The sequence below is a fragment of the Ambystoma mexicanum genome, chromosome 2p (assembly GCF_040938575.1).
Source record: "Ambystoma mexicanum isolate Mex_15411 chromosome 2p, UKY_AmexF1_1, whole genome shotgun sequence".
Lineage (NCBI taxonomy): Eukaryota > Metazoa > Chordata > Amphibia > Caudata > Ambystomatidae > Ambystoma > Ambystoma mexicanum.
Genome location: NC_090923.1, coordinates 1,347,370,716 through 1,347,384,052, shown reverse-complemented (window position 1 = coordinate 1,347,384,052; position 13,337 = coordinate 1,347,370,716). Strand labels below are relative to the sequence as shown.

Here is a 13,337-nt window from a genome sequence, read left to right as displayed (position 1 = left end):
TGGCTACTTCTTCCCAGGATTTTTTAATGGGTGGACATTCCCAGTACATGTGAATGGAATTAGGTGCTGGGATGTTGCATTTTGGACAGTGAATTTGTCTGGAGGTGTTGAATTTGGACATTCTGTTGGGCGTGATGTGTAAGTGATTCAAGATTTTGTATTGAATTAGTCCTAAGATTGGAATTCATTGAGATGGATTTGCTGTAATGGCAGTATTTAGAGCACTGTGGGTCTTATATACTTATTTTTAGGTCGCGCTCCCATTTCTCTTTTATATTATTAGTGGAAGGTGTGTGTATTTGTACTGCTTTGTATAATCTGGATATGCCTCCCAGGAATCCCTCTGGCAACATTATTGTAGTCAGGAACGGGTGTGTGGTCGGCTCCTTCAGGAATTCTGGCCATTTCTTTTTAATTGCTGCTTTAAGCCTGTGATATTGTAACGTCTTAGTGAGGTCTTTACCTATCTTTTCTTGGACCAGCCCCAGCGAGGTGAACTTCCCCTCTGGGTACAAGTCTCCCAGTTTCATTTCATAGTTTGGATCCCACTTTATTTGTATTGTCGAGTCTGTAGTGGGTGCGAGTTTTGGATAATGCCATAATGATGTGTAGGGCCAGTATGGATTGGTGCTTCCGACTCTTTGGAGCAGGCATGTCCAAGCTCTTACTGTGGAGTTTAGTGGATCTATTTCTCCACTGACCTTTACATTTGGCAGAAATCATGGATTGTAATTTAATTGGGGAGGCTGCAAATTTCTCCGCTTGTATATGTGCATAGCTTTCCGTGGAATCGGTCCAGTATTTTGCAAAGTGTGCTTGTGCCGTAGAATAATACAGTAGGAAATCTGGAGCTGTTAACCCTCCTGTCTCGTACCTCTCGCACATCTTGGGCCAACGGTGTCTCACTGTTCCCCCTCCCCATACAAATGTGGATGCCAGTTTTTGTAGTGTAATAAAGAATTGTCTGCCTGGCCAAATGTGTATGTTGCTGAATAGATATAATAGTTTTGGCACTACCACCATTTTAAGCAGAGCTATCCGGCCATATATTGATATTGGGAGTTTGTCCCAAACTTTAAGTTTCTGCTCTAGTAGTATTAGATATGGCTCGTAATTGTTTGAGTACAATGTTTGGCTATCTGTTGCCATGACTATGCCCAGATAGTGTGCTGTGTTTGGGGACCAGCGGAATTGAGCCGTGGCGGGAGATTGTTTAGTAGCTCGAGTCAGGGGAATTATTTCAGATTTCAGGCTATTTATTTTATATCCCGAGTATTTGGCAAATTTGGATATGTCTTCCATTAATGGTGTTAGGTTAGTTTCGGGCTTGCACATCGTGTCGTCTGCATATATGGCTTTAGGGTTTTTGTATAGGATTTGTGTGTAATTCTGGAATCTCTGCCCGAAGCCTAGCTTTTTGAGTATAGAGTACATGTATTTCCACGAGACAGAGTCAAATGCTTTTTCAGCGTCTAGGGCTACTGCCACTACTTTCGCTTCCGGATCCATTTGTAAGGCTATTGCGAAGAACCTCCGGAGGTTTAAAGAGATGGATCTGGTGGGGATAAAACCTGATTGGTCTGGATGTATTAATTTATTCATGTAGAGGAGTAGGCGATTAGCTATTGCTTTGCAAAATATCTTCGTGTCCACATTGATCAAGGAGAGGGGGCGGTATGAGTTAAGGTCTTGTGGGGGTTTGTGAGGTTTCAAAAGGACTATTATTATGGCCTCTTTGATTGTGGTTGGGAGCTCACCTTTTTCTAGAGCTTCTACGCAAACGTCTATGAGATTAGGGGTGAGTTCCTCAATGTATAGTTTGTAAAAGTCTGCTGGAATACCGTCTGATCCCGGCGCTTTGCCAGTTTGTAGCTCCTTGATAGCTTTTGTGATTTCCTCAGGGGTTAGAGGTAGGTCTAGTGTCTCTCTTTCTGTCTGGCTCAGTTCGGGCATAGGAAACGATTTCATATAGGTACTAAGCTCTTCTTCCGTTAGCTGGTCAGTGTTAGTGTACAGCTTTGTTTAAACTCTAGGAAAATCTTGTTTACTACTTGGGCATTCGTATGTACAGTACCCTCCGTGTCCATTATACTTGTGGTATGTTTAACATCATATTCGGTCTTAATGAGGTTGGCCTTTGTGCGTCCTGCTTTGTTTCCTTCTCCATTCCTCCTGGCTCTTATTGGTTGTACCATGTAATTTACTTCTTGTTCCGACAAGGCTTTGAATTTGGCCATTTGTTCTTGCAATGGCGGTAGAGTGGGCTTTCCTGGTGTCTGCGAGTAGATGATTTCTAGTCTCCGTAGTTCCCGTTCTGCTTGGTTGAGATCTTTTCGTATAGTGCTGAGTGTACCGACTGTCTTGGATAATAAGTGGCCTCTCAGCCACACTTTGAATGTTTCCCATATTGTGAGCGAAGAACTAACGGATCATGTATTCCGGTCAAAGAATTCTATAATCTCGGTCCTTAACGGTTCTATTATTGCGTCATCTCTAAGCATCCTTCAGGACCGTGGGTTTTGCTGTGTGTCGCCCAGTTGTGTCTCTAGCAAGAGTGGAGAGTGGTCTGATAGGGTGCGTGGGAGCATTGTGCATTCCTGCATGAATGGAATGAGTTCGGGCGAACAGAGCCAAAGGTCTATCAGGGAGCTAGAACCATGTACGTATGAGTAGAATGTGTATTCCTTTTGTCCTGGGTGCTTCTCCCTCCATGCATCTACAAGTGGTAAAGTTTCCATTATCTGATGTATAGCTAGAGCCGCTTTTGTATGGGACCTCTGTACAGTGGATGATCGGTCTATTGCAGGATCCAAGATCGTATTGTGGTCTCCCCCCATATGATTTGGGCTGTGCTGACTGGTGTGATTTGTGCTAGTACTTGCAGGTAGAATCCTGGAGAGTCTGTGTTTGGGCCATATGTGTTGATTATTATCATCTCATGCCCGTATAGTGTCCCCCATATTATGACATATCTTCCCTCCGGGTCTGTCTCAACTCTGGATAACTGGAATCCCGTGCCTTTGTGCACTAATGTTAGTACACCCCTTGCCTGCGATGAGTAGTTTGTTGCAAACCGTAGCTGGCCCCAGTTTTGCGCAAATGTTTCTGTTATCTTTCGGTTCGCTTGTGTTTCTTGAAGGAGCAGGATGTCTACTTTGAGCCTATTTACATATGTTAGTATTTTCCTTGCTTTAATGGGGTTCGCCAGGCCTCTGATGTTCCAGATCAAGAGTTTCAAATCTAGATTCTTGTTCCTCTCAGCCATTTAATTTGTGGGTTTTGTTCTTCCAGTTGATTAGGGCGTCTCTTGAGAATACTGTGAGCACTGCGCATGACAGTTTTTGAGATAACTTAACTTTGAACTCCCCAACTTTTCTTTGCCAACAGGCCTGCCCCCCACCACCCACCCTCACCATCCCCCCAACTGGACAGTGTATTGCCTTGTGTGAACCACAACTTTTGCTTCCATAGGGAGCACCGTTCCGTTTGTTGTTTCTCAATTTTGGAGATGGCGCGTAGTGCCGTCTCGCCTGGCGTCGCACCTTTAAGAGTGTCGAAGTCCGTTCAGTATGTCACTTTCCGTTGGGATCAGTGTGTTATCTTTACCGAATAACCGTGTCCTGGACTTGCGGTGTAGCCCTTAGGTATTCCCGGGCGAAGAAGGGATGTTCGATTTGACATACGTCAGGGCCCCTTCTGGAGTCTCGAAAAAGTGGGACCTGCCCGCATACTGGATACAGAGTTTTGCTGGAAACATCATTGCATAGCCTACTTTTCTGTCTCGTAGCAGTTTTTTCACAGTGTCGAATGAGCGCCTGGCCGATTGTACCCCAGTCGAGAAATCTGGGTATATGTGGACTCGATTAGAGTAGTATGACAGGGGGGGCCTTTTCCATTGCCAGTCTAAGGATGAGGTCCCGATCACGGTAGTTGAGTAGTCGGGCTATGATTGTCCTGACGGGGACCCCTGGTTATGGGGGGTGGGCAGTGCCCTGTGCGCCCTCTCTAGGAACTGCCTGGAGAATTGGTCATCCGGGAACAGTGTGCGTAGGATCTCCTCTAAAAATTGTTCCATAGGGACATTTGGTTTGGACTCTGCAATTCCGACTACACGTATGTTATTGCGTCTTGATCGGGATTCTAGATCCTCGCATTTTGCCTTAAGGGATTTAATGTCTTCATGATTGTCCACTATTGCCTTGGCCTGTGAGGTGGATGCATCTTCTAGGGTGCTTACCCCTTCTTCTGCCTCTGATACTCTAGCATTTACTGTCCGGATGTCTGAGCGTATGGACGCTATATTTTCTCCTATGTCGTCCAGTTTGTTGTTGATGGCAGCAAACCCCTTTTCCATTGCCGCCATATATGGGGCCATGTAATGCGTGGGTGTTTCTATCGCAGAGTTCTCTGGGGGTTGCGTTTGGGTAGTTCCTGGTTCTGAATTGGGAACCCCTGCAAATGCATTCATTGGGCCTTTCTTTTTGTTTTTTGCACCCCCTGTCATTTTGTGTGTCTGTGTGATGGGCGTATGAAGTTTGCGCTTTGTCGGTAGTTTGAGTGCGATGAGGTGGTCTTCCCTGAGCCTGGTGGGTATTGTTGGAATGAACTGTGTTGGGCTTCTATGGACCCTGATGCCAGTAGCTTCATTCAGGACGTGGTATCCGTTGCCTTGGTGTTTCTAGATGCACTGCTAGGTTGCTTCCAGTTAGAGATTCCTGCCCGTACTGTTTACCACCTATAATTGTTGCGCCCTATAATGGCTTGCTCCGTGTTCCTCTGCACGTGTACCATGTACACTGTGTTGTAGAGCGGTGGGCCCCTGGGTTTCTCCTGTCCCCGTTCTGAGTGGTCTCCCCACCAGTTATGGACCGCTCTGCCGGGGGGATTCGTCAGGCCTTCTGTTTTCTTGACTGGCGCAGATGCAGCACAAACACCTACCTCCCCGTTGGATCTTGACACCTGGGATACGACAACCACAGGTCACCGTAACCCTCCTTGGGAAAGAGGGTTAGGGGTACGTTGGATGGATAGGTAGCGGGAGCTTAGGGTAACCAGAAAGAGGGTTAGGGAAGTGAAGTGGATGGGTAGGGGGACATTAGGGAAACATGCTCCTCGGCTCCTGCTCGGGCTCCTGACTGCTGTGACTCCGCCCTTGCACACTTACATACCACATTCACACTGAATGCCCCTTAATAGCTGAAAGTCTAAATGCTCTACTATAGGTGGGAGCCTTGTGCTGGAGCTCCTTTCCAGTAACTGAACTGGGAGCCTGTGTCCTGGAGCTCCTAACCTGTAGGTACCTTAACTGCTGTGTGCTGCCCTAACCTCTGCCAGAGCTTCTGCTCAACCCTAGCACCCACCCCACATTCCTTCAAGCAAGGCAGCCCCCTGCATTTACTCCATGCAGAGAAAACAGATTACCCCACATTCCCTCATGTGAATTTGTGCATTAGAAACAACATGCAAATGCACTTAGCTTTGTTTTCTGCTTGCGGTCCCAGGTCCTCCTGGTCTGTTCGTGATGCTGTGGCAATGCGACGCCACTCGTCTCCGTTCGCCGCTGAAATAATCAAAGTATAGGTCACTACGTGTGAGTGCTAGGTTCCGCTCCAACTAACACTCCACTAAGGGTTAATAGCTTGGGTCTGGGCGATCCGTTCTCCACGGTTAGTTTCACCAACACAGACGAAGCGGAATGCCCCCAAAGTACATGCTAGGAGTGGTTAAGGCATGCGTTTCATGCAAGGGTTAAAATGATTGGTCCTTCCTTGTCTCCCAGTGTCCGAGTCTCTGTGAAATGTTAGAGTTTCCCCGAAAGCGCAACCTCCTTTCTTTGATGAAGGAACAGCAGCACGTAATAAAAGCTTTCACTTATCTCTAGTTGTATGCGGGGCCTGGGGTGTAGATTCAGGCGGGCTGGAGCCCTGCATAGGCGTGCCTTCAGGAGCTCACGGGTAGCACGTCCTCTCTCTCCTGCATCCAGAATTGGGAGCGCCTTTCCCCAGGCGCGGATCTCACAAGCGCACTTGTGCGGGCATGGACGTGGGGGTCTTCTCCCTGGCAGGCTCGTGCTGCAGACGGCCTGCTGGGAAACGTAGTTTCCGGGCTGTTCTCCATCCCTGAGCCTTGTTTCTGCAAAAGGGATGGAGAACACGCCTGTAAAACCTGGTTGAGTGCCTCAGGGCCTCACCAACCCCCCTAGCAGCCTCCATAGGGGTGACTACTCCCTCCACTGCCCAGGTTGAAAGGCACCGGCTTTGGAGGGAGGTGGGGGGGCTAGGCTTGGGCGGTATTATGATGGACCGGTGTGTAGGTTTGGCAGTGAGTAGGGCTTTCTTAGTCTTTATTTTGTTACAGAGTAAATTAATTTTGATAGTTAGATCAGTTTGAATAGTGGTGCACCACGCTTTGTCAGGCTGAACTAAGGAGGTTTGTGTACAAGGGTTTTCTAATTCGCGCAAGATTGCGAAGAGTTCCTTGGTGTTGGAGCTTGCCATGCTAATTCTGTTGTCATAGGAGGCAGCTTTAGTCGCATAAATAGTGGCCATGTCTTGTGAAGGACATACCTTTTTCTCCATACCAATTTAGTCCGGGCCTTCGCCTGTGAGAATGCTTGATAACGTCCTATTCAATGCCGAAAATGTGGATGGCGTTTGGGCAACTGCCTTTTAAGAACTCACTGAGGAGCACCAAAATGAAGGATGATACTTTTATGATGGTTTAGATAAATTGATATTGGTGTCTGTGGATGGCTGACATGTTTATATATTCGGTAGCCTACTAAACTTACCACATTGGGCCTCATTACGAGTCACCCGGTATGGAAATAATGGTGGTGTTAAACCCGCAGCCACCGTTGTTTCCATACCGGGTGATCTCGAGTCCTGCAGGCGAAGGTGTCATTCCCGCCAGGTCTGACCTGGCAGGTTTAACACCGCCCGCCTGCAGGCAGACGTGGAAACACCGGCACCATCACAAGATGGTGCCGGTGTTTCCATGGTCCCCATTCCCATTGACTCCTATTGGACTCAATGGGAATGGGGATTTCTCCAGCATTGGATCTTTCATAGATTCAGATGCTTGAATATTCCTCGTCGTCAGACTGGGAATCCTCGGTGATAAATTAAATAATAATAATAATAATAATATTTTTTTTTTTAAATATATATATATATATATACATATATATATATATATATACACATATATATATTTGGGAAAAAAAATAATATATACACATATATATATATATATATACACTGCCACCTAGCAGTGCATGTACATAGCCCATTATAGCCTATGAGCCACTCCATTATGTAGTCCCTCCACCTCACTTTGGTCCTTTATGGCCCCAGCCAATGAGGTGGCAGGGCTTAAGCTCCGCCCCCGGCAGCCATCTTCAGATTTTTCACCGCAGTCTATCAGACACAGGGAATCCTCAAGCTCTCTGAGCTTTTTTCAAATTCTTTCTACTTTTGTGTGGAATATATTTGTAAAATATATTCCATCTTGTTCCCCTTCTTAGGGGCTTTCTTTCCAATTAACCTTGGTGGCAAAACTTGTTGTTTTCCTCTCAAAATCGTCGAGTGAACTTCTCTTCAGAAATGGAGGCACCTCAGGCTGTCAGGAAGCCTTCCCTGTTCAGGGACTGCACGAGGTGCAAGAAGAAATTGGTTTACTACAAGGACCCCCACGAGCATTGCATTTATTGTCTGTACCCACATGACATTAAAAAATGCGAGATTTGTAAAACTTTTTCCACCAAGACCCTTCATGACAGGCATAGAAGACTCCTTTCATACCTGGAATCCAGGGATCAATCTTCGGACGAAGAGTCTGTCAGAACAGCTCCTGTCCAATCCAGCACCCCATCTGAGAGGCAAACTTCAAAGAGAAGGGCCTCTTCAGTGGAAAGGAGTTCCTCTCCCAAATCCAAAAAGAGGAAGCTGGAATTGATACCCTTTCTGCCTCCAGCTGACCTGTCAAGCCAGAAAAAGTCAGCAAAATCTGCCTCCAGAGGTAAGGAGGAGTTTGCAAAAAACGGGGGGGGGCAGTCGTCGACGGTTAAACCGCCCACGAATGAAGGGAAAGGTAAAGGCCCGTCATCGGCCATACTGTCGACGAAACCAGCATCGACGACAACGACGCTTAAGACATCGTCGACAGTTAGATCATCGTCATCGGACATATCGACCGCGAAGCAATCGTCGACGAGCAAGAAACACCACTCGTCCACGAAGCATTCGTCCATGACGCAGTCGTCCACGGAACACACTCCACATTCGTCAACGAAGCCCTCGTCGATGGGGAAATGTCAGTCGTCGACGACGAAGCCCTCGTCGACGGGAAAATCTCAGTCGTCGACGGGAAAATCTCAGTCGACAGCGAAGCCTTCGTCGACGGGACAATCTCAGTCGTCGACGGGAAAATCTCAGTCGGCGGCGAAGCCCTCGTCGACGGGAAAATCTCAGTCGTCGACGAGGATAACATCATCCATAACGCCTTCAGAGGCACCGCAAATTTCGGCAGTTACAGAGGAATTACTGCCTCTCACTCTTGAAGCTCCTGTCATTACAAGCAATATCATTGAGAAGAATACTGTAACTGAACCTCTGGTGCAGCAATTTTCACCTTTGGGGCACATGGCAGAACTTCCGGATATAATTCTTCAGGAAGAATTCTCCGATGCGGAAGTGGTGGAAGAGTCCATCGGTCCCTTACCGAAACAATACAGCCCTCCTTGGCACCCGTCCACGGGAGAATCCGAATATCCTCATGACCCGGTGCTCATGTTATCCGTGCAGAGGATTGTAGAAGAATTTTACAAACGGCAAAGGGAGAAGCAAATTCCGATTAATCCCATTCCTAGAGAGTCATCCCCGATTCCAGGCACATCGGGTTGCTCTTCTTACAGGAGTAGACCGCAAAAACGGATGAGATCACCTGTTCGAAGACCGAGGAGCAGCACCCACAGTGCTTCACCTACAAGAGTCCCGTCACCACAGACCGCGATCTCCGGACGTAGATCCCACCATGGTACCGTCCACCATCTCGGTATCAGACTGGCAGGAGGATCCTTTTGGTGAATTTTCGGAACCAGAAGAAGGAGAAATTACTCAGGAGCCAGACGCACCCAGTGATTGGGATGACTACGTCGTCGAGAAGCCCAGGAGGAGAGACTCGCCGGGCAAGGCCTCACCACCGGATGATCTCGTCTCTTTCCATACCATAATAGGTAAAGCCGCAGAACTGTTTAAAATTCAGGTTTCTTCGGAGGAAAGGCAATCAGTGCTCTATGAGCACAGGGACAAACGAAGGAGGACAGTGACCACAATTCCCCTCCTCGATACCATCTGGGATTCCGGATCCAAGATCCTACCTACGCCCTTATCGACTCCGGCGTTGGTGTCCAGGCCAGAAAAGAAATATAAAGCTCCGGATTCAGCACCGCTTTGTTTAAGGGGTCATACTAAACCGGACTCAGTTATTACAGTGGCGGCCAGAAAGAAACTCGCCAACCCCTCCTCACCGTTGTCGGCACCACCGGATAAGGACGGACGTAAATTGGAAGCCATGGGCAGGAAAGTATCATCTTCTGCATCACTTACAATCAGAGCGGGTAATGCACTGGCCATGACCGCAAGATTCGATCGCGAGCTTTGGCTCCGCATGTCTAACTTGGCGAAACAATTACCACCGGAGCTCCAGGAGGAAGCAAAATCCATAATCGCGGATGGTGAAGCAACATCGGATCACATGATCGACGCAGCAGTTGATGTGGCCGATTCAGGCTTCAGGCAGATGGCGCACGGCACAGTGCTCAGAAGGCAGGCCTGGATGAAGGCTACGAACTTTAGACCTGAAGTTCAGGCGCAGATACTAGACATGCCATTTGACGGCCAAGATCTCTTTGGGAAAAAGATAGACGACCATTTGAAGGCAATCAAGACAGACACTGACACAGCCAGAGCCATCAGTTCTTTAAAGGACAAAAGTAAGGACCACCGGTCTTTTCGTCCCTTTAGAGGTTCATCTTCCAAGTTCAGGGGATACAGTCGTTCCTCCTATGGTCAAAAAGCACAAGGCGGCACGTACCAAGGCAATAAATATCAGTCATCAAACAGATACGCCCATAGAGGCAGACGTGGCTCCGCCCAAGGGAAGTCGCAAGGCAAGCAGAACTGACGACCAATCTCCCCCCCCCCTTCGCCACACCCCGGTGGGGGGAAGGGTGAGCCAGTTTTTCCAGCGCTGGCGGTCAATTACATCGGACAAATGGGTGTTACAGGTGATCCGAAAGGGTCACACCTTGGAATTTCTGGACCAACCTCCTTCCCTGCCTCCAACTCCCCGCAGAGTTCATATGCTAGGACAGGTCATGTCCGAAGTGAAAAAACTGCTCCAGAAGGCAGCAGTAGAACCAGTACCCTATTCTCAGAGGGGAAAAGGTTTCTACTCCCGATTCTTCCTCGTCAGAAAGAAAAACGGTCAATGGAGGCCCATCTTGGACCTGAGGGCTCTCAACAAGTTCATCAAGCGCATAACTTTCAAGATGGTAGCTCTACAAGGGGTGCTACCTTGGTTAAACAAGCACGACTTCTTGGCCACTTTAGACTTGGAGGATGCATACTTCCACATTCCGATCCATCCAGCACACAGGCAGTTCCTCAGGTTCACAGTGGGAGGGCTCCACTTTCAGTTTCAAGTGCTTCCGTTCGGTCTAAAATCGGCGCCAAGAGTTTTCACGAAATGCCTGGCACCGGTAGCGGCAAGTCTCAGGAGAGCAGGAACGGACGTTTTTCCATACCTGGACGATTGTCTGATAAAGGCAAGTTCAGCTGCAAAGGCTCGTTCGGCAGTGTCGAGGACGGTCAACCTCCTAAAAGAGTTAGGTTTCTCCATCAACCAGACGAAGTCCTGCCTCGTTCCCAGCAAGGTAGCTCTCTTCCTGGGAGCCGAGCTCGACTCCAGCATTCCCAGAGTGAGACCATCCACAGAGAGAATAGCAGCGATTCTACGCTTAACTTCGAACTTCCTACAGAAAGAGACAACATCTGTACGCTCTTACAAATCCCTATTGGGCATGATGTCATCATGCATATTCCTCATACCGAACTGCAGGCTTCGCATGAGGCCGGTTCAGGAAGCTCTGGACCACCAATGGAAACAAGCTTTCGGATGCTGGGAAGACATTGTCCAGATTCCATCGACGTTGCACAAGGCCCTTCGATGGTGGAACGCTCCGAGGAATCTTCTACAGGGAATGCCGTTTCAAGCACCGACATCGACCCTCCTGCTGCGGACGGATGCTTCCTTATCAGGCTGGGGCGCTCATCTTGCGGACCTCCAAACCAAGGGATCTTGGTCGGCACAAGAGTCCCAGCTCCACATCAACGTGTTGGAGCTCAGGGCCGTAAGGTTGGCGCTGAAAGCCTTCCTACCGGTTATAGCTGGTCAAGTTCTTACAGTCCAGACAGACAACACGACCTCCATGCACTATAAAAACAAGCAGGGAGGCACGAGGTCTCAGATTCTGTCGCAAGAAGCCCAACAGCTATGGGCATGGGCCTTGCGCTACGGGATACAGATCAGGGCAGAGCACCTTCCAGGAGTGGACAATGTCCTAGCGGACAGATTAAGCAGAGAATACACAGCGTCACACGAGTGGGAGTTGGACGACAGAGAAACCCGACGGATATTTGCCTTATGGGGCCATCCGCAGATCGACCTTTTTGCCACCAGGAACAACAAAAAATGCAAGATATTTGCGTCAAGATACCCCGAGCACCAATCGCTGGGAGACGCGTTCTCAGTGGATTGGTCGGGGAAGCTCCTCTACGCCTTCCCACCCATTCCCCTCATGTCGAGGGTACTTCGCAGGGTGAAAGAACAGGATTGTTCCTTGATTCTTATTGCACCCGATTGGGCACGGCAAGTCTGGTACCCGACACTGAGACATCTATCCTGCAAAACCCCGATTCGTCTCAAATCACATCAATATCTACTGACACAACAGAACCGCAAGGTCCTCCACCACAACCCGAGGAGCCTGTCCCTCAAAGCATGGTTCCTGAGCAGCGTAAACTGATGCACCTAAAGTTACCATCAGAATGCTGGGATATCATCAGGGCCGCTAGAGCCCCGTCCACGCAACTCACCTACACCAGAAAATGGACTAGGTTTTCCAAATGGTGCGAGACCTCTGCGATCGATCCCCTCACGGCCTCGGTTGATCAAATTCTGCCTTACTTGTTGCACCTGGCTAAATCAGGGCTCTCACTGTCCTCTATCAAGGTCCATCTGTCAGCCATAGCGGCCTACACAGTAACCGCGGAGACGCAAGCCTTACTTTCCTTACCAGCGATCAAGATCTTCCTGAAAGGACTGATGCGTACTTATCCGCCTACACCTACACCAGTTCCGGACTGGAGCCTCAACACCGTCTTAACAGCCCTCATGCAACCTCCCTTCGAGCCCATACATAGATGCGATATGAAATTCTTGTCCTGGAAGACATCCTTCCTGGTAGCCATCACATCGGCCAGAAGGATCAGTGAGTTACAAGCTTTGTCTTCGGAACCTCCGTTTACCTTGTTCCAGAAGGACCGCGTCATCTTAAGGCCTCACCCTAAGTTCCTCCCCAAGGTACTTTCGGAGATGTCGTTCACTGAGCGCATTGTTTTACCAACCTTCTTCCAGAATCACGCTTCGGAAGCGGAAAGGACATTACACTCTCTAGACGTTTCTAGGGTGTTGAAGTTTTACTTGCAAAGAACCAAGGAGTTCCGCTCCTCAAACCGGCTATTCATTTCCTTCTCTGGCCGTACCAAGGGCCAACATATATCCAAACAAAGCCTGGCACGCTGGGTATCGTCCTGCATCTCCCACTGTCATCAGTTGAAAGGCGACCCTTTAACTAGACCGCCGTCTGCGCACTCCACCAGAGGAAAGGCGGCGTCAACAGCATTCCACGCAGGGGTGGCCTTGAAAGACATATGCAGAGCTGCAACGTGGAGCACTCTGCATACTTTCGCGAAACACTACTGCCTGACTGAAGATACCAACAAAGAAACTGCAGTTGGACAGGCAGTGCTCCGCCATCTCTTTGTATAAGGTAGGACCAGCCTCCTTTCCCACCTTTCCCGAAATATGTAACCGTTGTGTTGCTGCATGGTAAAGGTTTGATCAGAAATATGTTTTTCTGTAATTATGCATATCTGTTCATAATGGTGGCATGTTTTAACTGCTTGGTATTCTATTCAAGCATCTGAATCTATGAAAGATCCAATGCTGGAGAAGTCTTAGTTACTTACCTGTAACTGTATTTCTCCAGCATT

The 13,337-nt window shown here is 48.4% G+C and overlaps 1 protein-coding gene across 2 annotated transcripts in view; it reads left to right on the top strand.

Moving 5' to 3' along the window:
- Positions 1-13,337, top strand: part of MYO15A (myosin XVA) — a 3,541,761-nt gene that overhangs the window by 1,013,634 nt on the left and 2,514,790 nt on the right. The window lies entirely within an intron of this gene.